This window comes from Candoia aspera, chromosome 1, assembly GCF_035149785.1.
Source record: "Candoia aspera isolate rCanAsp1 chromosome 1, rCanAsp1.hap2, whole genome shotgun sequence".
Lineage (NCBI taxonomy): Eukaryota > Metazoa > Chordata > Lepidosauria > Squamata > Boidae > Candoia > Candoia aspera.
Window position 1 is genome coordinate 331,993,864 of NC_086153.1, and position 13,894 is coordinate 332,007,757.

Below are 13,894 nucleotides of genomic sequence, written 5' to 3' on the forward strand. Positions count from 1 at the left end.
ACATATTGCCCCCCCAAAAGAAACTAGGGAGCCGGTTTGTCAGGATAGGCAGAGTGAAATTGGGCGACGAGACGAGGAGAATGCACGTCTGGAGCAGCAACCCATTCAGGATGAGGGAAATGTTTCCAGCGGACGAGGTATTGTAAAGCGGAGCGCTGGCGTCTGGAGTCGAGGATCGATGTCACCTCGAAGTGTTGTTGGTTGTCAATCATGAGAGGAGGTGGAGGAGCGGGTTGTGGATGCCAACGGTCCGACGACAGGCAGGGTTTGAGTAAGCTACAATGGAAAACAGGATGTAAACGTTTAAGGTTGTGAGGCAAATCAAGTTTAAACGTAACAGGGTTGAGCTGAGCAACAATTGGAAAAGGACCGACAAATTTAGGACCAAGTTTCTTAGAGGGTTGTGGGGACTTGATAAACTTAGTTGATAAGTAGACTTTATCCCCGACCGCAAAGGATGGTTCTGGGGAACGCTTTGCATCGGCATGGCGTTTATAGGTAGCCTGGGCATGGCAGAGAGCGAGTAGAATATTAGACCATGAGTCCTTGAGAGAGTCTGCCCAGTCAGCGAGGGTGGCTGGTAGTGGTTGAGGATGAGGAAGTTCAGGAATCGGAACAAAGTCACGTCCAAAAACTGTTTTAAAGGGAACTTGACCAGTGGTTTGATGAATGGCATTGTTGTAAGCGACCTCAGCAAATGGGAGTAGATCGACCCAGTTGTCTTGCTGGTAGTTAACAAAAGCTCTTAGGTATTGTTCCAATGTGGAATTAACCGCCTCTGTAGATCCGTCCGTTTCCGGATGCCAGGCGGTAGAAAGCGACTGTTTCGTACCCAAAAGTTTTAAAAATGCCCGCCAAAATTGTGACGTAAATTGTGTGCCTCTGTCACTCACCAAACGGGCGGGGATACCGTGGAGGCGGTACACGTGGATGAGGAAGAGGCGTGCCAGCTGTTGTGCGGTGGGGATAGAAGCGCATGGGATAAAGTGGGCTTGTTTGGAGAAAAAGTCTTTGACGACCCAAATGACAGTTTTGCGTTGACTAGGGGGTAGATCAACGATAAAGTCCATGGAAATATCCTGCCAAGGGACAGATGGAGTGGCAACGGGTTGAAGGAGACCTTGGGGCTTGCCTGGTTTGCGCTTTATCGCCGCACATACAGGGCACGCAGTGACATACTCCTTCAAGTCTTTGAGTAAAGTTGGCCACCAGAATTGGCGGCGAACGAGGTGCAAAGTTTTTACGTAGCCAAAATGTCCAGCTAGCTTGTCATCGTGGCAGCGCTGGAGTATGGTTTTTCGCATAGCCTCGGGTACATAGAGACGATCGTTGCGCCAGGCAAGATCATCGGTGAAAGTGAAAATGTTTCTATTGGTTTGCAACCAAGTATCTGTTTTAAGGTGGGAGAGCAACTGTTGTTGCAAATCGGAGGGAATTGACAAGGGTGGCGGGCGGCTGGAAGGCAGAGCGGCTGGAGGCGGAGTTGATTTCGCTCGGGTCTGGCTGCGAGTCACTGCTGCCAAACTTAATTGTTTGTCGGTCCAGACTGTGCCTTGGACCGTTGGCCCTGGGCCAGCATCTTGGGGTCTGCGCGAGAGTGCATCAGCTAAAAAATTTTTCTTGCCTGGTATAAATTTAAGAGTGAAGTCAAAGCGGCTGAAAAACTCAGCCCAGCGCAGCTGTTTGGGACTGAGTTTCCGACTGGTGCTTAAAGCTTCCAGGTTTTTATGGTCAGTCCAGACTTCAAAAGGGTTTGAAGTGCCTTCCAATAGGTGTCGCCATGTCTCTAAAGCTATTTTTACAGCAAAAGCCTCTTTTTCCCAAACATGCCATCTTCTCTCTGTTTCCGTGAACTTGCGAGAGAGGTAGGCACAGGGTTTTAAAGCGCCAGATTGGTCAGATTGTAATAGAATTGCTCCTATGGAAAAATCAGAAGCATCGACTTGTACAACGAAGGGTTTAGAGGGGTTTGGATGCTGTAAAATTGGTTCTGTGGTAAAGATTTGTTTGAGCGCTTCGAACGCTTGCTGACAGGCTGGAGTCCATTTAAGGAGCGCGCCTGGGTTCTTTGAACGTCGCGTATCCCCCTGTCCTTTAGTTTTTAACAGTTCAGTAAGGGGGAGGGCGGTTTCCGCAAAATTTTGGGCGAATGCCCGATAGAAATTAGAGAATCCAAGGAAACTCTGTAATTGTCTCCTGGTACGGGGAGGTTCCCATGCCACGATGGCTTCTACTTTTGCAGGGTCCATTTCAATGCCTTGAGCTGAAATCCGGTACCCTAGGTAATCAATTTGCGACTGATGAAAGGCACATTTTGATAGTTTTGCGTACAACTCTGCTTTTTTCAATTTAGCCAGTACCTGACGCACCAAGTGGATATGTTCTGACATGGTTTCAGTATATATCAATACATCATCCAAGTATACCAGTACCCCCTTAAATAGGTGGTCATGCAAGACCTCATTGATCAGTTGCATAAAAACCCCAGGTGCCCCAGATAAACCGAATGGTAAGACTTTATATTGGAAAGCCCCAAGAGGACAGTTAAACGCTGTTTTCCACTCATCCCCTTCCCTTATGCGAATGCGAAAGTAGGCTTCTCTCAAATCCAGTTTTGAAAAAATTTTGCCTCTGGCCAGATGTGATAACATATCTTTGATCAGGGGCAAAGGATATTTATTTAATATTGAGACCGCATTGAGCCCGCGGAAATCGGTACAAAGCCTTAATGACCCATCCTTTTTTGGCCTGAATAGGACAGGAGCTCCTACCGGGGAATTTGCCGGCTCAATGAAACCCCTAGCCAGATTTTTGTCAATGAACTCCCTTAGCGTGGTAAGCTCTTTGGGAGACATGGGGTATATTTTTGGGTGAGGCAATTTTACATTTGGTAAAAACTCAATGGCACAGTCCGTTTTTCGGTGGGGTGGCAAGCGATCCGCTTCCTTTTCCCCAAATACTTCAGCAAAATCTTGGTACTGATTGGGTAGTCCCTCAAGAGGTTGAAGCGTTTGCACAGTGGTATACGCTACCCCTCCACCCTCCATGTCCTCCAGTAGGTCCTTTTCGGGTACTTTGTAAAATCCATCTGCAAACGTCACCGTTCTATGCAGCCAGTTGATAAAAGGGTTTTGTTGCACAAACCAAGGCATCCCCAAGATTACCAGAGGACCCCCCACTGGAGCTACCACAAATGGCAGCTTTTCCTGATGGGAGCCCATCTGCAAGGCGACCAGTCCCGTGGAAAGATTGACCGCTTTCCCTCCCGCCATAGTTCCATCCAATTGGGTGAAAATCATGGGTCTTGGCAAAGGGAACGTGGGCAGTTCCAGAGCCGCTACGACATCAGGGTGCATCAGGGAACGGGAGCAACCCGAGTCTAGCATGGCCCACACTTCCACCGTTTTGGTTTTTGAGCTCAGTTTAACTTTAACAGTCAGTGTGGGGAAGTTTCCACTCACCGAATCATGGTTACGCCCGGTTTCTTCCACCTGCCCTAGGGCGCCCTTCAGGGCAGGTGGTAGGCTTTTCCCGCCGGCTGCTCGAATTGCAACTCTTCCTCCTCTTCTCCGAAGGGAAGGTCTGGGGGGTCCAGTTCCGCGAGGGCTGCCTTCAGTTTTCGCGGTGGAGCAGGAGCAGGTGTCTTTACCGTGGGTTTCATCTGTCGTTCCTCTGGACGGCGTCTTGGGCACGACGTGGCTCGATGTCCTTCTTTCCCACATCTGAGGCACTGACCCTTGGAGAAGCGTTGCTCCCTCTCTTCTTCCCAGGTTTTTGGTTTGGGGCGGCTGGCAAGTCCAGATGTGCGCGCTCCTCTAGCGAGACGTGTTTGTCTAAGCTCTTTGGTATGGGCATAGGTTCGTAGGGCATTTTCTGCGCTGCCCGCCAACTGAATCCACCCATATAGCGTTTTAGGATCATCTCTGCCCAGAGCCCATCGAAGGATTTCGGGTTCAAGCCCCTGCTTGAACAATTCGATGATTGTTGGCTCAGACCAGTCTTCCACTTTTCCTGCCAAAGCTTTAAACTCCAACGCATATTTGGCAACTGAGAGGGACCCTTGGTAGAGTTTCCGCAGGTCATTTTTGGCCGTTTCTTGAGCTAGGGGGTCTTCGAAATGCTCTTTAAGTGCCCACAAAAATTCATCGAAGTCCTCTAACTCAGTTGCCTCAGCTTGGCATAGTTGCACATACCAATCCGCTGCCTTTCCTCTCAGCTTGTTGGCAATGAAATTGACCTTGCCATGTTCAGACCGAAAATTTCGACCCCAATCTTCTATATAGTGCTTGGCATTAGTAATAAAGAAGGAGAGCGTTGTGGGATCCCCATCGAACTTCACTCCAAATGGTGGGAAGGTTCTTGCCGGCTCAGCTGGCTGTGGCGGTGCCGCGAATGTCAGCGTGCGCCGAGCCCCCATGGGTGGTCGATCCCTAGGAGGTCTTGCCTCTCGCTCCCCCCCTTGACGGGCTGATCGAGTCTTGCTTCTCCCCCGGGTCGACATGGTACTATGCCTGGGGTACTGTGACGGCTCTTCCTCCCAATCCTCCAGGGTGGGCTCTGCCTCTCTGGGTAGATCCTCTTTGGGTAGATCCTTAAGGATCGTCACTATTAACTCCATTTTATCTTCTAATGCCCTCATTCGGGCCGGAGTGACTGGCTCCTCCGAGGGTTGGTTGGTTACCACCACCCTCGGTGACAAGGGGACTTCGTGCTCCCAGGTCAATTGTGGAGACCCCCTCCCCTGTGTTCTTTCCATAACGGTTCTATGATCACTCCTGAGACTCTCCTGCATGGATATCAGCAGCTCGTCCAATTGGATATCTCGCAACTCCCGACGTGCTGCTCTTTGCGCTCTCGAAGTTAGCACTGGCCGGCTTTTGGCCGCCTCCCGCTCTTCTTCGCTTCCCTCACTTGCGCGAAGTTGAGGTTCTGTCATCGCTAGCGTTCCCTCTTATCCAATGATTGGATGGGGCTAGCGGAAAATGGATGAAATGATTCTCAGCTTTATGTAACGATTGCCTAAACCCAAATACTCAGTCTCACAAGCTCGGGCTTAAAGATAACTGATTTATTAAAGAAATAGTATGCAAATACAGAGAAAGCTGAGAATGAGCAAAAGCGCGCCAAATACAAACTTAAAAGCCTTGCTTGTGAGCAGGTCCCGCCCCGTCGCCCGTCAGGACGCTCCCCCTCCCAGGTGCTGGAAGCCGTTAGACGCGCCTGGGAAAGTAACCTTGAACAGGAGCGCAAACCCAAACATGCATTCCAAGCCCTCAAAACAATGGAGGGCGAAAGAATGGAAAAACCCCGGGTGAAGGAACACGGAACAGAGAATGACATGTGAAACGTTACAATGTTAACCAGACATTAGAATGAGAACATGACACCTTAGCACAAGTAAAGGAAAGGGGACCTCCCCTCAGAATAACAATAATCTGGACCCAATGGGCAAAAGCCACAGCCCTGCAGAGAGCCTAATTGACTAAAGGGCAGGAAAACTGCAAAACAAGAGGGAATGCCTCTGATCTTTGATCAATTACCCTCTCTCAGAATTCTTCAAGAGGGCCCCCTTCCAGGAAACCAACTTAAGCGCAATCCGGCTAAGACAAAACATTGTCTTTCGCACTCTTTTCACTAACAAAAGACCCGTGTCCCTATATAAAGGACTGGTGTGGCCACCTCCGACAGCTGACTTCTCTGTATTTTGCACTCTCGGACAATAAAACAATCACCTCTATTCAAGCAACTGTCTGCGTATCTTCATTCCCGGCTTGGAAAAGACTGTGGTAAGATTTCCTTCCAACATATCAAATCATAGAAGCTTAAGCCTTGGATAAAATTTGCTAGTTGGAAAAGGTGCTACTGGACTCCTCCTGATTTTTTGCTCCTATAGATTAACACAGCTCTCCTAACACTAAGATTGATAGGGAACTAGTGATCCAGTCTCTCAGTCTCCTGGTTTCTAGCCTGGTGCCTTTAAGTTTTGCTCAGCTGGCAATTGTAGTATAGATGTAGGTCTAATCCTGAAACTGTGAACATGAATTTACTATATTCCATAGGTTTTGGTATATATGTTACTACCTAGTTGATTATCTGATGATTTCAGTGGTCTCCTCCAAAGTTGTTGCCTCGTGGCTCCTGCGATTCACCCTTTCAGCCCCTCTGTTGGTTGTTTCTAGCAATGTTGGTGGTGGTGGGTTCCTCCTGTGGCTTGCTAGGCCTAAGGAAGGTTCAATTTTCAGGCTTGCAGCTTTGAGGCTATCGACACTTTACCTCCCCTTTGCAGGAAAGTGTAAGCAAAAAACGGTTACAGGTCCTCCTTGCTTAACAACCACAATTTGGACTGGAATTTCGGTTGCTAAGCAAATCCAACCTGATTTTATGACCATTTTTGCAGTGGTCATTAAGCAAACCACACAGTCCTTAAGCGAATCACACAGTTCCCCATTGATTTTGCTTGCTGGAAGCTGGCTGGGAAGGTTGAAAATGGTGATTATGTGACCGCGGGGATGCTGCGACAGTTGTAAGTGTGAGGACTGGTTGTAAGCTGGGTTTTTAGCACTGTCCGAAATGAAATTAAAGTCCGAACTGTTGCTAAATGAATTGTCTTTATGTGGAGACTACCAGAATATAGTCCAGAAGCTGAAGCCCCTGTAAGAAACTCATTCTCCCCACCCCCCAATTTTATTTAGTATAATATGGGACTGAGAGAAACTTGGACAGGCTTTCTAGATTCTGTTATTATTATACACTATTACAATAAACCAGCATTCCTGGAATCCCCGCGGTGTTTAATAATAATAATAATTTATGAAATTTATATGCTGCCTGACTCCCAGTGACTCTGGTGTTTGTCTCTTGAGTTGGCTTATCTCAAAGGGTTTACATCAGGCGTGTCCAGCCTCTGTGGTTTCAGATCTCTGTTTCTGCTGTTTCTTTATGGGTAAGGCTGGAACAACTGGCTGTGGTTTGGCTTGTCTGCCAGTTGCAATTTTAAATCACAGCTTTGGCTGCCATCAGTAGAAGAGTCCAAGTCCTTATGAAGGTGGGTTTGTTGGTCGGTTATTTTTGGTATGCTTTAAATCATGAACAACAACATATTCCTTACTGCAGTAACTGAACCCACATCTTGATAGTGAGGCCGGGATAACTGTTTCCATATTGAAGCCATTAGGCAAAATAGATACCAACTTGCTTATTATGATTTTAATTAGAGATTTAACTTGTGGAACTTCGCACAAGGCTTTGAAAGGGAATTATATGGTAAGGGACTTACAGTTTATTAGTTCAGCCCATAGCTACGAGCTAAATTCAAAACCTGTAAAATCAGGATATATATCGGGGAGCAAAAGAAAAGAAAAGAAAAGAAATTGCCCTTAGGATTCTTGAGGGCCTTATGGAGCGATCCAGATGTCTGCTATTTGAAACAGAATACTATTACTTATGATGGCTAACAAAACTTCCAAATTCCGAGGCAGTCTGCATCTGAAACTGATAAACCACAAAAGCTGCTCATCTTCTTTAGGAAGTTCCCAGAGGCATCTGACTGGCTATTGTTAGATGACACTACTGGTTTATGACCCTGCTGTTCTAGGCTCTTGTTTATGTTCTTAGAAGCACGATACAAGCCAGACTGAAATGAGATTTGATGCCACCTGAAAACTTTTCATCCCTGAACTAAACATTTTAAAAAGTTATTTAATCACTTTAATTCAGTCTAATTAATTATATTTAATATTAAAACAACTGGCTTATAAATGGACTTTAACTCGACATAGTGCATGGATGCTATTCTTCCTGTATTGCAAAAGAGGGTGAGGGGAAATAAATAGCAACTGAATTGAGAGATCCACATCCAACTTTACAAACATGAGGCCTGATGCCTGACCTCTTCAAAGAAATCCATATACTACTAAAACTCCCTTTGTGTTTATCTGTTGTCCGTTTGTACCCTCAAGGTAGCCTAAATGGTGCATTATACTGCAACAATTTTTGAATCTAGATACCTAAAATTCACTAACTTAAAGAATGCGTAAAAAAAATTCAGGACCCATTACTCCTGTGGAATTGAAATTTCCATAATGTCCAGGCCAGCTTTATTTGCAAAGTCGGGGCCACTGCAGCATCCCCGTGGTCACGTGATCGTGATTTCCGACGCTCCCTGCCAGCTTCCCATAAGCAAAATCAATGGGGATGCCAGAAGGAAGTTGGAAGTCACTCCTGCTCCCACTGCTTTTTTGCCCACCTGTGGTCATTCTGTTTATCTGGTTAGGTAAGGAAATATTGACTTATTATTGAAGTTCGTTTGCCACTACAATTATTTTTCTATTTTTGATATATAGTCTTCTTAGATGATCATGGAACCATCCGGCATTGGGATAAAAATAATATGTCGGCCTAAAATTTAATGTTTGTGCTGGTCATATTAGAATGCACTACCTTTCTCTCAAAGGATGACCCAACGGGTCACTGGGTTGTCTAGTTATTTCTAAAGCTTTTCTCATGTGCAAATCATCTTGCTTCCTGCCACCAGGAGTCACTCTCCATTCACAGTTCTTTCCACCAGCAGCAGCTGACAGTCTGTGTCTCCTCCAAGCTGGGATTCAGCTGGGAAGAACATGTTTGCAGTAGCTTCTCTGCTGCACTACCATCCTCATGCAATACAAATTTCTCATGCACCTCTGGTGAGAGAATAGGGTATGTAGCATGGATCCCTTCTAGGGAGTCCATGTTTATATGGCGGTGGAGCAGGGATATTCCAGCCACCCCCAGTTTTTGCAGCATCCTTTTCCCCATGATCACCCAGCTTAGGTGGCAGCACCTAAACTTGAAAAGCTGAACTTCAAAAAAGCTAAGCAGGAAGAAATTCAATTAGTATTTGGATAAGAGACCACCAAGATTCCCTAGGCTTAGGGTGGATTTTTTTTTTAAAGTTCTTCTAGAAGGCAATTAACAAACCACCTCTGAACTGTTGCCAAGAAAACAACTATATCAGCCTTTCACAACTTTCAACCCTGGAGGAACCCTTGAAATATTTTTCAGGCCTGCACATTCAGGTTCAAATATAGGCCAGAAGTTACAAATTATTATATTTGTTTCATGTGTAGGCATGTATAATGCATTAACAGTGTTCCTAAACTAAAAATAAAGAATGAAACTTACCTCTTTAACATGAAGTTGCCTGAATTTGAAATAATTTTTTTAATAAATCATGATCTCTCAGGGAACTCCTCCTGACCTCCCACGGAACCCTCAGGTGCCACAGAACCCTGGCTGAGAAACCCTGAACTATATGAATGTGTCCGTGTGTACAACTTACAGCCTTACCTCCCATCACTACTTGCTGGGGCAAGTATAATTGGGTTACATTGGGGTGGCTTAGAAAAGGCTCTTGTCCAGACTTAAGCAAAAGGCCACGCTGAGATGAGGAGATTGTCTCTAGTGTTTATTAACTGCTCTAGTAGACAGAAAATCCTACCAAACTGAAGAAGCGTGGGAAACCCACACAGATAAACCCAAAACTCAAGGTGGGTCTGCTCTGAGTTTCTTTGAAGGACAATTCAAAGCCTCTAAACTACCCATGCGTTTTCCCCCCTGGATAGGGGCCCCTTCCTGCTCACCATCCATACTCATAACATCTCTAATGCTGGGAAAGGTGGAATGAAAGAGAAAAAGAGGATGGCTGGACTTTCAAGCAAAGGGGTTCCTGTGGAACTGCATCCTCAGTGGGATCAAGAAGGGAAGGCCTGAGGTGCCCACTCTGACCGGTAAGAAGGAAGTTGTCCAGAAGGCTTCTTTCAAGAAGGAGGCACCTAATATTCTTGTCCAAACCTTTCCTTAGATTTTGGTGCTCTGAGTTGTTTTCTGTTGCTTCCAAAATGCAGCCAGTGGATTAGGTATACCTCACTGTTTTCTTGTTTATATCCTAATTTTGAGGACTTTTTTCTGTCTTGTAACACACACTCCCAGTCTGACCACTTGAACCCTCTTCCAACTTTTCAGTGGAGAATTCCATCATTCCGATTTGTTTTCATTTCCTAATGTTCTGCAGCAAATTTCACATGTATGAGTTACCATAGCTTTTACTTTTCTTCTACGCAAATGATACTCCCACGTGAGTATTGATTAAATACTACAAAAGAGCAATTTTGGTCATATGCATGGCATTATCAAATCAAAATAGTTTTTCCATTCTTAAAAAAACACACATACATATATGCTCATATACTGGTAGCACCTGGTATAAAAAAAAGGATTATGTAGTTATTTAATAATTTGTGGGCAAAAAGGTGACAAACAAGGTTCCCTGCTCCCTACTTAGCCATTTTCTCTTCTGCTTCATCCATTTAGAAGCCCAAATAGGCTTTGAAAGTTCAAACCATTAGGATTAGGAGCCAGTGTTTCAAAACTGGCAAAATGTATTTAATATGCTTTGTCCCTAGTTTAGTAATTCAGATGTGGCATTCTGTAATCTTGTTACATACATTTTTATTCTGGACATTTCAATGACTTTTTTAAATAAATGTCCTGTGGGGCTGTGCTTAAAAGCAAAGTTTAAGACTGTCTATTTCTAGGATGAAGGAGAATCTTTTCAAACACTGTCTAAGGTAGTGTTTTTCAACCTTGGCAACTTCAAGATACGTGGACTTCAACTCCCAGAATTCCCCAGCTGGCTGGGGAATTCTGGGAGTTGAAGTCCACGTATCTTAAAGTTGCCAAGGTTGAGAAACACTGGTCTAAGATGCAGCCTTGCAGCCTTTTAATCAGCATGGGTGCTTTTGACACAAGAAATCTTGGGAACTGTAGTTCTGCAAAAGGAATGTCTTTTTTCAGTTGGAGAATATTCAGAGTTTTCACCAGAACTATAATACCCAAAGCTTACAAACATCATCCTGTTTGAGTTCAAAACAGTCTTGAGGCTGCAGTAGAGCTGCCTCTATGGGAGCCAGTAGTGGTTAAGGCACCAGGCTAGAAACCAGGAGGCTGTGAGATCTAGTCCCACCTTAGGCATTAAGCCAGCTGGGCAACCTTGGGCCAGCCACTCTCTCTCAGCCCCAAGAAGGAGGCAATGGCAAACCACTTCTGAAAAACCTTGCCAAGACAACTGCAGAGACTTGTCCAGGCAGTTTCCAAGAACTGGACACAATTGAACAGATTTAAAAAAAAAAGAGCTGCCTCTATGTTCCTCAGACCAGGCTAGGCATTTCTTGCTAAGCAGATGATGCTGGATTTGTGCTGGGGCAAACACTCAGAACTGGATGCTTGAGACAGAGTCTCTCTCCTAGCTGTCCCCTTGTGGAATGGGGAGTGTGAGAGCATGTATCAGAGGCTGAGTGTATTTCTCCCCCTCCAAATTCAGTTGAGAAAGTTGCTGGGCGTAGCTATCAAGGGGCATGTGTTTGAATTCTACAACTGCCTCAAGAAATTCTTTTGGGGAATCCAGGAGGAAAGAAGTGAAGATAATTGCACTGACCAAGTGAAGCTCCCAAATGAGTGAAGCTCCAGGAAACTCAACTACAGGTAGTCCTTGCTTAACAATCATTTGTTTAGTGACAGTTCGGACTTACGACAGTGCTGGAAAAACCGGCTTACAACTGGTTCTCATGCTTATGACCGTTGCAGTGGCCCCGCAGTCACATGATCATGATTTCAGCACTTGAGAACCAGTTCACATTTATGACCATTGCAGTGCCCCATGATCATGTGATTGCCATTTTTGACCTTCCCGGCTGGCTTCTGGCAAACAAAATTAATGGGGAACTGTATGATTTGCTTAAGGATCATGTGGCTCCCTTAATACCCATGGTGATTTACTTAAAAACTGCTGCAAAAAAGGTCATAAAATCGGGTCGGATTCACCTAATGACCATTTTGCTTAGCAACTGAAATTCTGGTCCCAATTGTGGTTGTTAAGCAAGGACTACCTCTATATTAAGATTTCAGGTAGGAAAAAAAAAGAACCATATTGTATCAGTAATTAAACTACCTTGGAATTTTGCACATATAAGTTCCTCCTTTTGCCTGTCGAGAGCATATAATTTTATTTGCATCTTTGCTTGCCCCTTTTACACTTACCTTGTGCTAGCCAGCTCCTCTTACTAATAGGCGCCATTGTAAGCATTTATTTATTTGTTTGCTTGTTTGTCAAGGCTTTTACAGCATTTTGATTCTGCAAATCTAAGCAGTTTACAAGCTGGGAATATGCCACAGAACAGTATACTATACGATAGCCATAAAGTCAGTACAAAAGAACAGGCAATCAGAAGAAGCATTAATTACTGTGTATTACTAGCACCCTTGATCGCCCCAGGTAGAACTGTCTAGCCACCACCTTGGTCTTTAAATACAGTTTGGAACAGTTGTGTTTTTAAAAGTTTCTTAACTAGCAGAATGTGAGGATGCAGATCCTGTATCAGGTGTGAGGGCGTTCTGCGAGAGGGTAGCCCCTGCAGAAGATGCCTGATGGATCTGTACAAGTCCCTTCTTGCTGTTATCTGGCAAGGTGGAGAGAACTCTTAGCAAACATTCTTTGCAAGCATTCCTTGGGCAGACAGAGTTGAGATGGTGGGAAGGGCCTCAAAGATTATTCTGGATAAAATCCTTCCATGCTGTTGATTACCCTAATCATCACCCTTCTATTTTAGGTCCCCCCTTTTTTTAAAGTCCTAGGCAGCAACCTGTTGTAAGAAGAACTGCCTGACAATGCCCCATTCACAGAAGTTTAGAGGAGTGGGGGACCAGATGTCACAATGTGGAATAAAAACAAATGTATTGCTGAACAAGAGCTCTAATTTGTGAAGGCCCTCCTACAGTACTTTTTCCACATTTGAGCATGTGAAAAAAGTAATCCACACATTTTGAAGCAGGAGCAAGTTCTGCCCAGCTCTGCCCAGCTTCATCCTTCCTTCCTTGCATTATATTTGATGCAGGTTTGCCCTTAAAAATACATTTTTCTAGAAAGGGAAGAAGGAAGGAAGGAAGGAAGGAAGGAAGGAAGGAAGGAAGGAAGGAAGGAAGGAAGGACAAACACTTTAAGGGGAAAGAATGCATATGGGATACCTGTAGCTGATGGAATGGAGAAAAAAGATTACCAACTGTACCAGCAGACAATTTGCAAGTGAACCAAGTTAGAGGAAGATATTAGACATGGTTAGGTGTCACATAGATAGGCCAGGTGAACTGTGGGCCACAGTTCTCACCTTAACTTCCCCCCAAATTTACAGAGCCTGCAGAACACTACAGGCAGTCCTCACTTAACGACCATTTGTTTAGTGATGGTTTGGACTTATGACAGTGCTGGAAAAACCGACTTGTGACCAGTCCTCGCACTTATGACCCCACGGTCATACCATCACAATCTGGGGACTTGGCAACCAGTTCGCATTTACGACCGTTGCAGTGTCCCATCGTCACGTGATCACCATTTTCAACCTTCCTGGCCACCTTCTGGCAAGCGAAATCAGTGGGGAACCGTGTGATTCATTTAATGCCCACATGGTTTGTTTAACTCCCATAGTGATTCGCTTAGCAACCACTGCAAAAATGATTGTAAAATCAGGTCAGATTCACTTAATGACTGCTTCACTTAGCAACCAAAATTCCCATCCCAATTGTGGTTGTTAAATGAGGACTACCTGTAATAATACCTCTTCTTGATAAGATTTGCGGTCTGGTGGCAGTGTTGGGTGACCCAAATCTTTTTCTCTGTGACGGCTGCTCCTTGGCTTCCTCGCTTTTGTTCTCTGTTGCAATGTTACATGATGCTACTTCTTGGATCTTCTGACTAAGGAGACAGTTGGTTAAAAACTCATAAGCAGGAGCAGGAAAAAGAATAACAATGATAAAGGTTTATGTTATAAAATAATGTCTATTTACTTATTTCAATTTATTAACA

At 44.9% G+C, this 13,894-nt stretch overlaps 1 protein-coding gene across 1 annotated transcript in view; it reads left to right on the forward strand.

Moving 5' to 3' along the window:
- Positions 1-13,894, forward strand: part of ARID3A (AT-rich interaction domain 3A) — a 354,333-nt gene that overhangs the window by 254,384 nt on the left and 86,055 nt on the right. The window lies entirely within an intron of this gene.